Source organism: Schistocerca serialis, chromosome 7, assembly GCF_023864345.2.
Source record: "Schistocerca serialis cubense isolate TAMUIC-IGC-003099 chromosome 7, iqSchSeri2.2, whole genome shotgun sequence".
Lineage (NCBI taxonomy): Eukaryota > Metazoa > Arthropoda > Insecta > Orthoptera > Acrididae > Schistocerca > Schistocerca serialis.
Genome location: NC_064644.1, coordinates 240,798,794 through 240,815,926, shown reverse-complemented (window position 1 = coordinate 240,815,926; position 17,133 = coordinate 240,798,794).

Genomic DNA, 17,133 nt, shown 5'->3' with positions numbered 1-17,133 from the left:
GATTCACTTGACCAACACGACCGTCTCCAGGGATTACGTAGCCATAGACCACGTTACAAACATCGGGATATGTATATAATTCATTTTTCAGGTCATACAAATGTCTGCCCCGACAGCTGAGTGATCAGCGCGGCGGTATGTCACGCCAAGGGGCCCGGGCTTTATTCCCGGTTGGGTCGAAGGTTTTCTCCGCTTAGGGACTGGGTGTTGTGTTGTCCTCATAATAGTTTCGTCATCGCTAGTGTTGTCCTCATTATTATTTCATCATCACCAGTGTGAGGCAACGGGAAACCACCACTGGAATCACTTCCCTAGATGCTCATGCATAGACGTCTCTGACGAGGGTTCCCCCACGACTAGATCAGCCGTAAGGCAGAACACAAAGTTAAGTCATACAAATGTATTATGTACGATAGCGGCCCTACACACAGCTCGATATTAACGTGTGGCGGTCAGCTCAGTTTTGTAATTCCTGAAGATGCTTGCACTGGTCGAATGAAACATTTCAAAAGATAGTAAAAGTTAAATGCGACTTTTGACTATTCTGCAGTTTTAATTTCCAACCGTCGCTGATCCCCTGCAGGCAATGCTCGCGGTCGTTAAATCTTTGACGTGAATACTATCTCCACGTTTGAGCTGCACCAGAAAAAATACAGTGTGAAATGTCGAAAATCTCCCAGAGAATGAATGATAGATTCATGACGAATTCTATAAACGATTAGTAATTTTAGAGTGAGCTTTCTTGCAGGTGACATTTCACAGAATATTATTTTTTTTAAGAAAGAAGTAAAATAATACCAGTCTGAAAGACAAACTTGTTCTACGTTTGTTTGTACCTGCTTTTACGAACCAACGTTTCTTTCTTCTCTAAGACTTCAGCTGCTCTTCCTTCCATCTTACTAATGAAATATCCACCATTTTCTATCTTTTACGGATATTGTGCACAAAATCCTCTACTAAAGCGACAAAAAAGGATCCTGAAAAAATACCAATATATTTCGTCAAACGATAATTATTTTTGGACTGGCCAGATAGTTACGAAATTTGAAATATATTGGTCCGTAAAACAAAGAAAATATCACCTGGAAAAATATATTTGTATGTTAGCACGAGAAGTGCATGGGTCTAAGAGATCGTCACACCCCATTATGGATTTTGACAGAAACAGAGATAGGCTGCGGTTTCCACTAGAAATTACTAGCACAAGCATTATTTCTCCTGACTATGTATTGTATTTGTTCTCACCGTTGTATTTCTAATTCCACATCGTGATAGAAAGAGCGAAAGTTGTTAACATGTCTTCGAAGAATATCGTTATTTCTACCGCTTTTTCTTGTTACTTCCGATGCAGTCGAGCATTTTACACATTTCGTTTGGAAAATGGAAGGCAGATGACGTCCTTCTCATTAGACCCGGAAAGCTGGCACGTCTGAGAAAATGCAGACTAACTTGAAACTGACGCCTGTCTTTGAAACAGTATCACCACTAATACCGTTCTACCACTATTATGTAACATAGGTAAAACAGTACCTCTTCAATTACGTTGGTAGAGGTAGTATTTAATGGAGTGTGAACCATTTGCTATTGAGGTAAGGCTTCGGTGTTCAGTGATGAACAGAAAGTAAATTCTACAGCAAAGTAAAGTATGAATTAGAAACATGCACCGGTATCTATGATTTCAACTCGAGGAAAGACGCGTGGCTCGAACTTTGCTCGTTCCCTCAAGAGAAACCTTGTTAAGTCTAAGGGCGACCTTCAAAGGAATACTAAAGCCTTTGAGACCAGGAGAAGTTCGCCGTAACGAGTATGCAGTGCTGACCCTAAAGACTCGGTCTTCTGGCACACGTACATGGCTATCCTACCCGACACAAAATATCTCCTAAGAGAAGTTTGGACACTTCGTGCCGAGCCTTGCAATATGCAAATGAGACGGTTGCAGACACGACACTTCTATGGGGCGAACCATTATCGTAAAATGAAACAGCGCAGCAACTCAAGTCTTTCTCTGGTTGTGTTGAGCTGCAAGAGAATTAAAACCCGAGGACCTCCTCCGGTCTAATTGGATAGACGGTGCTAGAAAATATTTAACCTTCAGCTTTTAAGAAATACGAGATTACTTCGTCATACTGTTGTGGATTAGGTACACTGTATGTACTGTCTCTCACTATATAATTTATTTCTTTTTTTTTGTGCAAGATAATACGACTTGTAACTTTGCTACTATGTTGCATTAATGTGAGGCGTTTCTGTCGATAATAACGAAATACGTTCACTGAAACTGAGCAGAGCTGGCACCTCAGAATCTCAGATTCATTGTTATGACAAATTTTTCACTGTTTAGCGTTAGGTCTATAGCTCTATGAGTAACAGTATGCCTCAGACATTATGTCCTCCTGCTTAGCTGGGTTGTAAAGTTCTCGCTTCCCATTTGAGCGGACACGGGTTCGATTCCCGGCTGCATTGCAGATTTTCTCCGGTTGGGGACTGGGTGTTGTGTTGTCCTCATCATTATTTCACCCTCATCACCTGCGTGCAAGTCGCCCAATTTGGAGGCAACTGTAATAAAACTTGCACGCTGCGGCCTATCTTCCCCGGATGGGACCTCCCGACCAACGATGCCATATGCTCATTTCATTACATTTTCAGACACTACGTCCTGTTAATTGTGATTGTACACTGTATAGTTACCGAATTTGTATTTTCGTAGAATGAATGGTGATTTGGGATGAATTGTATCTAGAGAAATAACGGAAAAGCTGCGTCTGTGAGGTCGAAGGGGTGACATCTGGTCCAGTGTTGTCAGACACGTATTACACCGTAAAATGGGTAGGAATTAATCTTTTACTACACTGAGATCGGGGCACTTGCTTTTATTGCTTTCATAAATATTTGTCGAAGATACTTCGCAGTATAAAAGGAGCTTTTATTTTTTTTAGTCATCAGTGAATAACATTTGCAACTTATGTCCTCAACTATTGGTCTTGCTCTACAGTTTTCACCCTCTACAGCTCCCTCTAGTACCATGGAAGTTGTTTCCTGATGTTTTAACAGCTGCCTACCAATCATGTCCCTGTTTCTTGTCATTATTTTCCATACATTTCCTTTCCTCCCCGATTCTTACCAGACCATCTGATTTTCAACATTCTTCTGCAGCACCACATCTGCATCTACATGGATACTCTGCAAACCTTATGTAAGTACCTGGCGAAGGGTTCATCAAATCACCATCATAATTCTGCATTATTCCACTCTCGAGCAGTGCGCGGAAAAGACGAGCATCTATATTATTACCGTGTGAGCTCTGATTTCTCTTATTTTATTGAGATGATCATTTCTTTCTATGTAGGTCAGTGGCAAGAAAATATTTTGGCATTCTAAGGTGGAAATTGGTGATTGAAATTTCGTGAGAAAATCCCACCACAACGAGAAACGCCTGTGTTTTGACGATGTCCGCCCCACTCGCGTAACTCAGACTTTATTCCACAAGCACGGAATTTGTCCGCTTGTAAGGTATGGCATCGGAAGCCTTCTGGAAATCTAGAAATACGGAATCAGTTTCAAATGTGTTGTTGGTAGTACCCAGCACATCTGAAATGCTTCGTTTCTCTACTGATCTGGTTTTCCCGCAATTCTTGTATCACGACCATATAATTCTGTTCTCCAAACGTACTTTCTCAGAAATTTCTTTGACACCTGGTAACAGAGGAAAAGGTCCCGAGTTGGGGGCTCGGTCGAGCACACAGTTTTAATCTGCCAGGAAGTTTCATATCAGCGCACACTCGGCTGCAGAGTGAAAATCTCATTCTAGAATTCGTAAATTCATCTACTTCATGATGAACAATTCTGATGTTAAGTTCGTTCGCTGGTGCCTTTTCTGCTACTTTTCATTACTTTTGTCTTCCTCCAATTTAATCTTAAACCATGTTCTGTACTCATTAGATTGTTCTCTCCATTGAGAAATTCCTCTAATTGTCCTTCACTTTCACTGAGGATAGCAACGTCGTCAAGAATTTCATCATAGATACCCTTTCACCTTGAATTTTAATTCCTCTCTTCCCCTCTAGAGCCATCCTTTTCCTTCCGTCATTACTTCTTCAATGTACAGGTTGTACAGCAGGGGCGAAAGAGTACATCCTTACCTCTCAACCGTTTTAATCCGTGTACTTACTTCTTGGTCTTCCACTCTTATTGTTCACTCTTGGTTCTTGCACATACTGTACATAATCCGACTTCCCCTATAGCTTACGTCCATTTTTCTCAGAATGTCAAACGTCTTGCACCATTCGACATCGTTGAACGCCTTTCCCACGTCGACAAATCCTATGAATGTGTCTTGATTTATTTTTACATCTTGCTTCTAATATCAGCCGCAACGTCATAAATGCCTCCCTCGTGCATTTAACTTTCAGCCTTTACTTTTCCTAAAGCCAAAGAGATAGTCATTTAACGTATCCACAGTTTTATTTTACGATCTGCTGTGTATTCTTGTCAGTAACTTGAATGCATGAGCTGCTAAGCTGCTTGTGCGATACTTCTCGCATCTTTCAGCTGTTGCGGTGTTCGGAACTGTGTAGACGATGTTTCTTCAAAAGTCTGATGCTGTACCGCCAGTCTCATACATTGTGATCACGAACCTGAATAGCCGTTTTCTTGCCAAATCCCCCAATTATTTTAGAAATTCTGACGGAATGTTGTCTTCCATTCCTCTTTTAAATTCTCGTTGTAATAATGGATCTCTTATCCCCGCTATATAGAATCCTGTTTCTTCTTCTATCACGTCAAGAGACAAGTCTCAACCCTTATTAAGGCCTTCAAAGTACTCTTTCCACCTATATGCTCTGCATTTAATGCATTTAACAGTGGAATTATCATGACATTCTTAGTGTTCTCATCCTTGCATTTAATTCCACTGAATGTTGTTTTGACTTTGCTATATGATCAGTCCTGACGACAATCATTCCATTTTTGATTTCTTAATATTTTTCATGGAACCATTTCGACTTAGCCTCCCTGCACTTCCGATTTATTTCACTCCTAAGTAATTTGTATTTCTGTACACCTGAATATTTCTGAACATTTTGTACTCCCTTCTTTCATCGATAAACCGAAGTATTTTTTTCTGTTGTCCATGGTTTCTTCGCAGCTGTGTTTCTTATGCCTATGGTTTCCTTTCCAACTTCTGTGATTAACCTTTTCAGAGATGTTAATTCCTTTCCAACTGAAATGCCTTCTGAGCTGCTGTTTATCGCAATATCTGTAGCCTTAGAGAACTTCATGCGTACCTGCTCGTTTCTTATTACTTCAGTATCCCACTTCTTTGCACATTGACTTAAACTTCATCCCACTCTTCACCAATCAAAATTGTGATCTGAGTCTATATCTGCTCCTAGGTATGAGTTACCATCCAGTATCAGATTTCGGAGTCTCTGGTTGATCATGATGTAATCTAACTGAAATATTCCCGTATCTCCGGGCCTCTTCCAAGTGTACCTCCTGCTCTTGTGTTTCTTGAACAGAATATTCGATATTACTAGCTGAAGTTTATTGCAGAACTCGACTAGTTTTTCTCGTCTATCATTCCCAGTATCAGGCCCACATTTTCCTATAACCTTTTCTTCTACTCCTTCCCCTACAACCGCATACCGGTCCCCCGAGACTATCATAATTTCATCTCCATTTGTGAATTACCCGTTCGACATCCTCATACTCTTTCTCTATTCCTTCATTTTCAGCTAGCGACGTCGGCATGTTTCCCAGCATTATCGTTGCCGGTGCTGGAAGAGAACAACGGCATCACTGCATTACCTGATCGATTACGGAAGTTGTAGTTATACTGACCAAATAGAGCAAGAAATCCTTAATTAGGAGAAATTGTGATGATGCGGTAAAGCACTTTATTGTTTTACGAGACCTCAGTCGTATAAATACCAACGGAAGAAACTGTTCTTTCGGAGCACAAAAAATGCGATTACGTTCCTGTTTCCTTAAATAGCTCTGAAAGTAAACTAGGGTACCAGCTGCCCGAGTCTGCCTTCCTCAACACCTTTAAAAACTTTCACAAAATCTTGCATCTGAACATATTCGTGCATTTCTAACTCGCAAACTACTGCAAATTTCAGAAGCTCTCCTAACTGCAACTTACACCAGCTAGTCCATCTCTGTAAGTCACTCATACCCGTCCACTCCCAGTTACCTCTTTCTCACTCACTCATTCAGCCCACCTCATTCTCTATATCTGCTTGTGTCTTTCTCTCACTTTCTCCTGTGTGACAGCCACAGTCTTCTTCCTCTCTCTTCCTTCTAATTTCCGATTTCTTCCTTCCTCCTCGAGCTGTCTCTTCTCACTGTCACCACTCACTATCACTTGCTCTCTCCCACTTCCAGTTTGTCTTTCCCTTTCTCTTTTTCTCTACCCCCCCCCCCCCCCCCAAACCCACCAAACTCTCACCTTAACTCCTTTCCTACCTCTGGTCTGTAACTGTCAACTATACTAGCATTGTCTCCCTCGCTCTTTCTATAACACATCTACTATTCACTACGTTCCATTATTTATTGTTTTTCCGTCTCTTTTCCACTGTCACTGTCTTCTTCTCTCTTGATATAAAACAAGCGCGAATATGATCGCACGACAAAGTTTTTGGGAAAATGTTTTAAGATGCTAGGGAAAATAGAATGAGGCGGCTGGTACCCCTCCTCAGTCAATCTTTTAAACAAACAGGAACACTCCGGTTGGAGTTTTTCAGCTGGTTCCCTTCTTTACTCTGCTGCAGCAGGGCTTGGAACTCATATGGAAAGAAATGTATTTGTCAGTTTGCTTTTGTTACATTGAAATAACGCAAATCTAATTTTACTGATCAGACCGGATTTTACGTTCTAAAACTTTTGCATGTGCTTCAGTGCCATAACATGAGGTTCACAGATTATAACAGTGAAACTTTACGGATTATTTCTGTGTTTTATGTCACTTTATAAGCTACTTTTCCGCGAAACACCGCTTCTTAGGCATATATTTCACGTGTACATGTACCACTGTTTCTTGAAAGCGGATGAAAATATGTTCCAGATAGCGGTCTTAGAAATACATCGTAAAAATTTCAGTGATCTGCGTACGTAGCCGTCTTTAAATCTGTGACTAGGTTCTTGTACCCAAGAAAGAAGTGTTTGGGATGTTTCTCAATTACTGATAAAGATTTTTCAAAACTTGGAGGTGGCTTTGCTAGACAAATGCCAAGAGAATATACCGTCGTAATTGGAGCAGTTTACTGCGGTTATTTATTATTTATATTTCGCCCCATACCGAATATACCGGATTTTACATGTAGAAGTAGGGTAAATTTGAACCTCAGTATATTGGAAACGGATAAAGACAGCAAGAAAATTATGTAGGTTGTTCGAGATCGGGATCTTAGGAATACATTGTAACATTTTCAGTCATTTTCTGCGCATATCCGTCTTGGAATCCTCGACTGGGTTTTGGTTCGCTGATGACGGAGAAAATATTGTAAAGAACCCTGTTTGTGAGAATTTACGAGGAACCACACATGAACTATTGGTACCTCCATAAGTTCCATCAAGCCGCGCGGAGTCGCCGCCCAATTTAAGGCACCATGTCCCGGATTACGCCGTCCCTCCCACCGGAGGTTGGTTGGTTGGTTTTGGGGAAAGAGACCAAACAGCGAGGTCATCGGTCTCATCGGATTAGGGAAGGACAGGGAAGGAAGTCGGCCGTGCCCTTTCAGAGGAACCGTCCCGGCATTTGCCTGGAGCGATTTAGGGAAATCACGGAAAACCTAAATCAGGATGGCCGGACGCGGGATTGAACCGTCATCCTCCCGAATGCGAGTCCAGTGTGCTAACCCCACCGGAGGTTCAAGTCCTCCCTCAGGCATGGGTGTGTGTGTTGTCCTTAGCCAAAGATAGTTAAAGTTAGTTTAAGTAGTGTGTAAGTCTAGGGACCGACGACATCAACAGTTTGGTCCCTTAGGAATTCACACACACACAGTTCCATCAAGCCCACCGTAGACCACATCAAATGCGGAAACAGCGAACCGATTTTCTCTATTTGCCTAAGGTAGAGGAAGTGTGAAAAATGTATACTTTGACCACGTACTGTGGGACAGTGACACTAGGACGACCCTTCAGTTTGGTACGCAAATAGCCCCTAGCCAAAGAGGAATCCAAAACACTTGCCCTACCATTTTATCGGCACTAACCGAGGTAGGAGCACCGATAAATCCCGTTTTTATTCTTGGCGTTTTGGAGCATATTAGTTACGCATAGTCGCATGCGTGCCGATAACGGAGGAAGGGGTTAGCAGTATCGTCAATCTATACCACCTGACAAAGAAGTAAAGCATCCAGATGACATCGGTGGATATCAATATAACTACATACGCGTACGCACCATCGATTGGTATGAAAGCGATCAGACAGAAAGGCTACCGGAGTGCATTAATACTGATCGTATTTAGTCTCGTAACCAGAACTGGTAGGGTATATTGGATGCGTGAACAGCGTCAGATATTAATTACTTTGAACTACACGGAGATGCCACGTACTCGTGTGAGACAGAGTTAGAAAGGCTATTCGCTGTGGGTCTCTATTTGGTTGGATGATCGAATCGTGCAAGATGCAGAATTTCGGGTCCGTCAGATGTCAGTACCAAGGTATTGCTTTGCACGGGAATCTGACACCAGGTATACTCGTCATCAAGGTCCTGATCGACCATGTCTGACCACGACAAGAAGGATCGCTGTGTTTTGCACCAAGAACGTCGTAACGCCTTCACATTTCCACCTGCAGTGTGTCATCTTAACCCAATGATCGGAAGCTGGCAGAAGCCTGGCTAGGGCATTAGAGACCCATGGATAGGGTGCCGTTAACACTACAACACAAACAGCTGCGTCTGATGTGGTACCGTGATTGGGAAGCGTGGACTGCTGACGAATGAAGTCGCGTTTGTTATGAATCGCGGTTTTACACTACCTTGCAAGACTTTCATCAGCTAGTATGGCAGGCCCTGGGTTGGAGACACGTTCTAACGAAGTTTTGGAGAGGCACACTAATATTAATATTGGCAACATGGTCTAGGAAGCCATCGGGTATGACTTCAGGTCACGTGTGAGAGGACCGCACGAAGGTACGCAAAGGACATCCTATATCCTCATTTGTTATCCAGAATGTGACAGTATCGTGGTGCCGGATATGAATGAGGCAGTACTCGTCCACAAAAAAATGGTTCAAATGGCTGTGAGCACTATGGGACTTAACATCTATGGTCATCAGTCCCCTAGAACATAGAACTACTTACACCTAACTAACCTAAGAACGTCACTCACATCCATGCCCGAGGCAGGATTCGAACCTGCGACCGTAGTGGTCACGCAGTTCCAGACTGAAGCGCCTAGAACCCCACGGCCACACCGGGCGGCACTCGTCCACATATGCAACTTGTAACTCTGAATTGCCTATGTTATGTTGAAGTACTTCGTTGGCCAACAAGTTCAACATATCTGACCCCGATAGAGCATGTGTGGTACCAACTCTGACGTTATCTTCTACCCAGTGCTAATACCCGGGATGTCAAGGACCATCACAGGTGTTGTGGGCCAGCTTGCCTGAGGAGAGAACAGAGTGGCATTGTGACTGAATCAGTGCAAGCGTACAGGCGAGAGGGGCTTAACGTCATTTTGACAAGTGCTTTCGCACTGCCAAATTTTCAGTGCAATCGTACAGGCGATAGGGGCTGAACGTCATTTTGATAAGTGCAATCGCACTGCCAAATTTTCAGTGCAAGCATACAGGCGAGAGGAGCTGAACATAATTTTGATAAGTGCTTTCGGACTGCCAGGTTTTTTTTAATGAATTGCACTCTATTTTGTAATCTTTGAAATTCTAACATGTAGTCTCTCAAACCACGAAGTTTCATTTCGTCTCCTTTCCTCTTGCTGGGTGCAGCTCGTTTTTGTCAGGAAGTCTGACCAAAAATAGAGTCCAATGTAATCTTACTCCGATCTACAATTCTGAAGATGGTGAGACTGTCTTTTCTTCTGGCTAGCACCATTTGCATACATCCGTGACGTTAGTATTACTAAGTGCATTCAAGTTAATTTTCTCTGTTATAAATGCAAACTATGAGGCCAATTCATTCTTCAACAAAAAGCTCTGTGTTTTTACTTTTAGCGAAAATGAGGACGCTAAATGCGAACCTTGTACTTTCTTACACATGAAAAACATTTTGTCTTCTATCTCTGTCATAAATATTAGAGTATAATTGCGACAAGTCTTAATCTTACTTAAAATTCCACTTGTCGCTAATTTTCCCTTCCCCATTTCGATTTCCTATGACTCCAACTTTCCATCTTGCATATAAATGTAAGCCATCCCCCTCTCTCTGCTATTTGTGCCAAACCTTCTGAATATGCCTATTATCTTATTCTGTCTAGTGTCTATCAAAACTCTGCCTACGCCTACAAATGCAGTGATAGTAACCAGGACTGTCTAAGCTGTATTATCTGTCTCTTGACATTTCTCGATTTTACGTTTTCTTCTCCACACTACCCATTAATTTTATTTCTCCAGTTGTTACAGGCCTTAATCCGAAGACTGCCATAATTCCATAGTTGCTTCGACTACACTAATTGTACATGCTTACTGTAGTAATGTCTTGGTATCCATTTATAATTTGCATCCCTGTACACTTATCTCCATTACGAAAGTGGCAAATTTGTGATGCCTCAGAGTTTGTTCAGTCAAACTATTCCTACTCTTGATCAAAGTATTCCATGAATTTCTTATTTTTCTGTAATTCAAGTCAGTACCTATTCATTACTTATCCTATATACCCATCGCAGGTTTAAAATTCTCCTACGAAAGCAGATTTCAAAAGACTCTGCTCTCTTCTTGTCCCTAAGTTTTGTCATTGACATTTCCTTCAATGCATAATAACACTTTAATCAAAACCGTCTGCTAAAAACTTCCTAAAACCTAAATTCAGTTCGAAGTTAACAAATCTCACTTCTTCTGACTTTTCTATTTGGCCTTTCGCGACATTCATTTTATATTCTGTCATCTTCTGCTACTGTCAGTTATATTACTGTTCAAATAAAAAAACTTAATAACCAATTTTACTGTCTCATTTCTTCATCATCGAAGCATTTATTTCGACTACATTGTTTCAAACGTAAATAATTTAAGTGTTGGGATGGGTTTTCTGAAGCTGTTTATTGGAGTGTAGCCTACTACAGAAGTGAAACGTGAACGACTAGCAATTTAGCCAGAAAGAGATTAGAATGCCCCAATTCCCAAACCGCCAATTAACTCAACGTCCGGTTCGTCAACGCCGGTGTGGATAGAGAACCTCTCCTTATTCCTTTAGTACGTTGATACTCGCGAAGAGCAGCAGTATTATTACTGTTGTTTTGATAAAACAGCTATACCAATAAAGCCAAGCTCACCTTGTCCAGATATATGTTCACTGTCTGAAACTGTTACGCACACTGATGATAGTGTTTCAGCACTACGTTGCCGTATCGGTAACGCCGCATATCTGAAAATAATGTCAGCAACACTGCTAACCAAGCAAATCCCGCAGCACACAGTTGGAACAACTTTCCTAAAAAGTTGGGTGCTCACACTCTAAATAATTATCATCTACACTGGCTCAAGCAACGAAAGTTTATTTATAACCACCCTGAAGTTAAGAAGAAACTAAGCATGGAGAGCTGCTCTACTTCTTTTGATGTTCATCTGATAACTTCTTTTTAAGACATTATCGATTTCGTTCAACTGCTCTTCAAAGTCCTTTGCGGTCTCCGACAGAGTTACAATGTCTTCGGCAAACCTCAATGTGTTTATTTTCTCTCTCTGGACTCTAAATCCCTTTCCAAGTTTCTCCTTGGCCTCTTTCATAGCTTGGTCCATCTTAAGATAAAATAACTTTACGCATATGTTATAAACGCGTCCCACTCCTTTCTCAAGCACTTTTTCTTTTCTTGGAATCCCATAACTGCGTTCTGGACTTATACGCATAATTTTCAGCAAATAAATTCCTTGGAATGGCAATTATTATATTCTTCTTGCAGTCTTAGCACACTTCGCCTGTCGTATACTTTCGCATCCCATGTAGAACAGTTGTATAATGAGAAGGTCTCCCTAAATTCTCCATAATTCTGAGGGAACGTAACATGGCCTAGGGGTAACGTAATCAAAACGACCTGGATCCCGGGTAGATACCTCGCCATTGCTTCAGTTTTGAATAAATCTGTATAATCAGCCATCGCGACTGAAGACGTCTGGCATAAGATGTCGCCCTCGTTCTACCAACGGACTTGTGAAAGAGGGCGGAGGAGCGGACTGATTTTCAGCGCACTCTCTTGCCCCTGGAGTCGAAACTGCCTCTAGAAATTGGAACACCCAGCAATGATCAACGCCTCAAGGGTGCAGAAGGCAGTGAAAACCACTGTATTAGTGACACATAGCCTGTATGAACAGGAGATGTGGCCTTAAATAGGAAAAGTCTTATGATGGTCTCTCCATCGTCAAAAGATCCGGACTAGTCCCCCATTCGGTTTATTGGGAAGGGATTGCCAAGGGGGAGGTGACTATGAGAAAAAGATTGAGTAACGAAGAAAAAGGGTAACTTTCAACGAGACGGGACGTGTGTTCGGCCACAGTCGACATATACTGGGAAGCAGTCAAGTGTAATGGAAAGAAGACGAGGATTTCTGGTCAGACGAGTATAGGACAATATCAACAGCAGCAGAAAAATGTATAATGGGAATAGGATTCGTTGTGAATAAGAAGATAGCACACGGAATTAGTTACTGCGAACAGTTCAGAGATAGGATCGATCTCATCAGAATCGACAACAAATCCTAAGAACTGTAATTCAGATATACATACCGACGTCCGGAACAGGAGATGAAGAGATAGACAGAGAGAGAAAGAGAGAGAGAGAGTAGATGAGGATATCGAACAGTTACATCATTGCGTAAAGGAATATGAAAATCTAATAGTCATGAGGCTTTGGACTGCGGTTGTAGGAGAAGGAGCATGAGAAAGGGTTAAAGGAGAAATGGTGTTGATAGTGGGAATGTAAGAGGGAAAAGACTAATTGAGTTCTGCAATAAATTTTTGCCAGTAACAACGAATTCTTTGTTCAAGGATCACACGAAAATGAGGTATGCTACGAGAAAGGCCCGGAGATATAGGAAGAATCCAGTTAGGTTATATCTTGGTCAGGTACAGATCCAGTATCAGCTACTGTACTGTAAGGCGCACCCAGGAACAGATAAAACCTCAGGTCACAATTTAATAATGATGAGGATTAGATTGGAGTTCAAGAGATTACTTATGAAGATTCAGTGTGGAAGAAATGGGATACTAAAGTACCAAGAAATTAAAAGATATGCTTTATGTTCTCTGAGGTTGTGCATACTGCGATAGTGAGTAGCAAAGCCGGCAGTTCAGTTGAAGAGGGATGGACATCTCTAATGGGGCAATTCTGAAGTTGGAAAGGGTATCAGAGAAGGTATCAGGGAATTAGTTACTGCGAACAGTTCAGAGTTAGGATCGATCTCATCAGAATCGACAACAAATCCTAAGAACTGTAATTCAGATATACTTACCGACGTCCGGAACAGGAGATGAAGAGAGAACATCTCAGCAAGCACTGACTACTACGAGTTCTCGACATGGGGGCTTAATTATATATTATGAATGCAAATTCTGTTTAATTTTTTAGTAGCTGTATGTCCGATTACGAAGTCTCGTAAACGGTTGGCCCTGACTAGTTTTCGTACGCAATCTGACTGCATAGAATAACAACAAAGAAAGGAATGAAATTTTCCGTCAACACAATTAATTAATTAAGTCTCCAGCAGCTATAAAACCAACGCAACAACAAAGCACAAGTCTAACTGTTCTGTGTGTGGAAGTGTGATTCAACATACACATCTGGCACGGCTCTTCTTCAATAAGACAAGAAATTTTAAATATCATTTATACTGAAGTAATTAAAAAAAATTTTAATACTATAATAGCGCAAGAAGACCAGAATTGCACTCTAATACAAGAACACAAGCCAGATGCTTTGTTGACTGAACCTGTAATGACGCATTATTTAAGACATGGAAATAATGAAAAAAAGGGAGTATTTTACCTTCATATATACTGACGAAAAGCACTCTGATCATTACAATATCTCCATTCGAACAACATCTGCTGTCTAGCCCATCAAACAACTGCATGAAACATGGAACAAGCACTCCCTACTACAACATATCAACACCGACTCACTACTACCACATCTCAACAAGCACTCTCCACCACGATTTCTCGACAAGAACTCTTCACTACGACATCTCAGCAAGCACTGACTACTACGAGTTCTCGACAAGCACTGCCAGTGGAAGCGGCGGAATAATACTCTTTGGCGCAATCTCTGGCGCTGTGGCTCAGTGTAGCCACCTTTCACATGCCCTACCTTCTCGGGCCAGAATTTGATGGTATTTTTGCCAGTATTGGTGGTGAAAATACCACCAAATTCGTCCACAAAAATACAGACAAAAATAAAAGATAATATTAATATATAAATATCCCATAACTAGATAAAATTTTGACTTTGCACTGACCTTTCAATAATCTGATATATAAAATACAGTAAGCAATACAAATTCCTTGATACATGTGACTTTACATAATAGTTTACACAATACACAAAAAATCAGTTTATACAAATTTTCACATAAAGTGCTTTGAATGATTCAAAATAAAAACAAGTAGTTGATAGTTCCAGCAGTAGCACCCAGCAATGGTCAGCAGGTGCAAATACCAACAAGTGACATCATTTTAGTAGAAGCAGTCCATCAGTGGCACCCAGCAATGTTGAACAGGTGCAGACACCAACAAGAGACATCATTTCAGTAGAAGCAGTTCCATTAGTGGCACCCAGCATTGTTGAACAGGTGCAGACACCAACAAGTGACATTATCTCAGTAGAAGCAGTCCATCAGTGGCACCAGCAATGTTGAACAGGTGCAGACACCAACAAGTGACATCATTCAGCAGAAACAGTTCCATTAGTGGCACCCAGCAATGTTGAGTAGGTGCAGACACCAACAAGTGACATTATTACAGTAGAAGCAGTTCCATCTGTGGCACCCGGCAATGTTGAACAGGTGCAGACACCAACAAGTGACATTATCTCAGCAGAAGCAGTTCCATTAGTGGCACCCAGCAATGTTGAACAAGTGCAGACACCAACAAGTGGCATTTGTCAGTAGAAACAGTTTCATCAGTGGCACCCAGCAATGTTGAGCAGGTGCAGACAGCAAGAAGTAACATCATTTCAGTAGAAGCAGTTCCAATAGTGGCACCCAGCAGTGTTGAGCAGGTGCAGACAGCAACAAGTGACATTATGTCAGTAGAGACAGTTTCATCAGTGGCACCCAGCAATGTTGAGCAGGTGCAGACAGCAGTCCATAATATTCACTATAACTAATCACACTGTTCATCAGAGTTTATAAGCAGAAATTAAAACATGTCCTAGTGGCACCAATCATGTAGAAAAAGTGCAAGTAACAGTCCATAATATTCACTATCCTAATCACACAGTTCATCAGCAGAAATTAATCATTTCTAAGTGGCACCCATTATGTTGAAAAAGTGCAGGTAACAGTCCATAATATTCACTATTACTAATCACACAGTTCATCAGCAGAAATTAAACATTTCTAAGTGTCACACATCAATGTTGAACAGGTGCAGGTGTGAACAACAGTTTGAATGCACACACAATTGCTTTTACAAAATTATTTTCAATGCTCTTACACTAAACATACAAATTATAAGAAACACACAAATGATATCAGATAATTGTCATATTAACTATTACGAATACACAAATATCAGTAAACCTATAATATTTATGGGTGTCAGTGCAAGCCAGAACAAACAAGTAAAATAATATTTAGGAGGTAAGTCGATACCACTTTTCTGGGATTAGGAAGGGAAAACACACAAAACACACTCACTCATCTTTCATCCACATTAAGTACTACTGTGTAATTAAATAGTGTTAACTGTGTAAATGCAATTCTGTCAAAATTTGGTGTTCATCATGTGTATCAAGTAGTAGTGGCATAGAGTATAGCAGTCAGTAATAGTTAGTCAACGTCATAGTCATCATGTCAAGACCAATGTTTGCCCAGCCAAATCAAAATGTACGGTTGCTGAACAACTGTCAGTGTGCCAAGATATGCAATTACTTCCTCTCTCCAAAAAAAAGTATGTACTGCTTATTGGTTTAACAAAGTGTGTGTAGACAACCTTCCTCCCACTTTAGTGTTTTAGTCTGCCATCTTCATCCTACTTGTTCCATACAGACCAACAAAAAAATATGCTCCTCACTTACTTTACCTGTTATCCACCAAAACTCCAATAATCATTAGCAGCACATAATCTTAATACTTCAATAATACCTCTTACGTCGATACATATAAACCTTATCATCAATATCATTTACCTTACCTCTTGTCCACCAAAACTCCAATAATCATCAACTTCAAAAAATCTCAATACCTCAATAATACCTCTTCAATACGTCGATACATATAAACCTTAGCACCAATATCATTTCACTCTTTCTTCTAGTCAGTCTCCTCGAACAAGTACAGACAAAATCCTAGTGCAAACTTCAGTTCATCATCCCATACACTCCGAAGACACAATGTCAACACACAACCTCTGTGTAGTCCACCTGAGCCAAATCTTCTACTCATTATGAATTATAAAATACATTTTGGTTACCTTGTCCATCATTAAACAAAAGAAATGCATACATGACCTCTAACAGCCTTTAGTTCGAATAACTCTCAGTAATTAAGTACGATTTCGGAGTGTGAATGATCATAATATTTCACAGTGTGTACACCACTTCAAGAATCATGGCAGAAGCAAACATGTGGAGTATTTTTTGTGTCAAGTGTCACTTGCTATTTCAATTGCACACGAAGAATGCAGTGTAATAACTGTCAATGGTCTAACCCTAGTGTTGGTATGTCATGTCGTTAGCTTCCTTCCTATTAGCATAAATTTATACAGCTTCCATAAAACCTCAGCTCATGTGACTTCT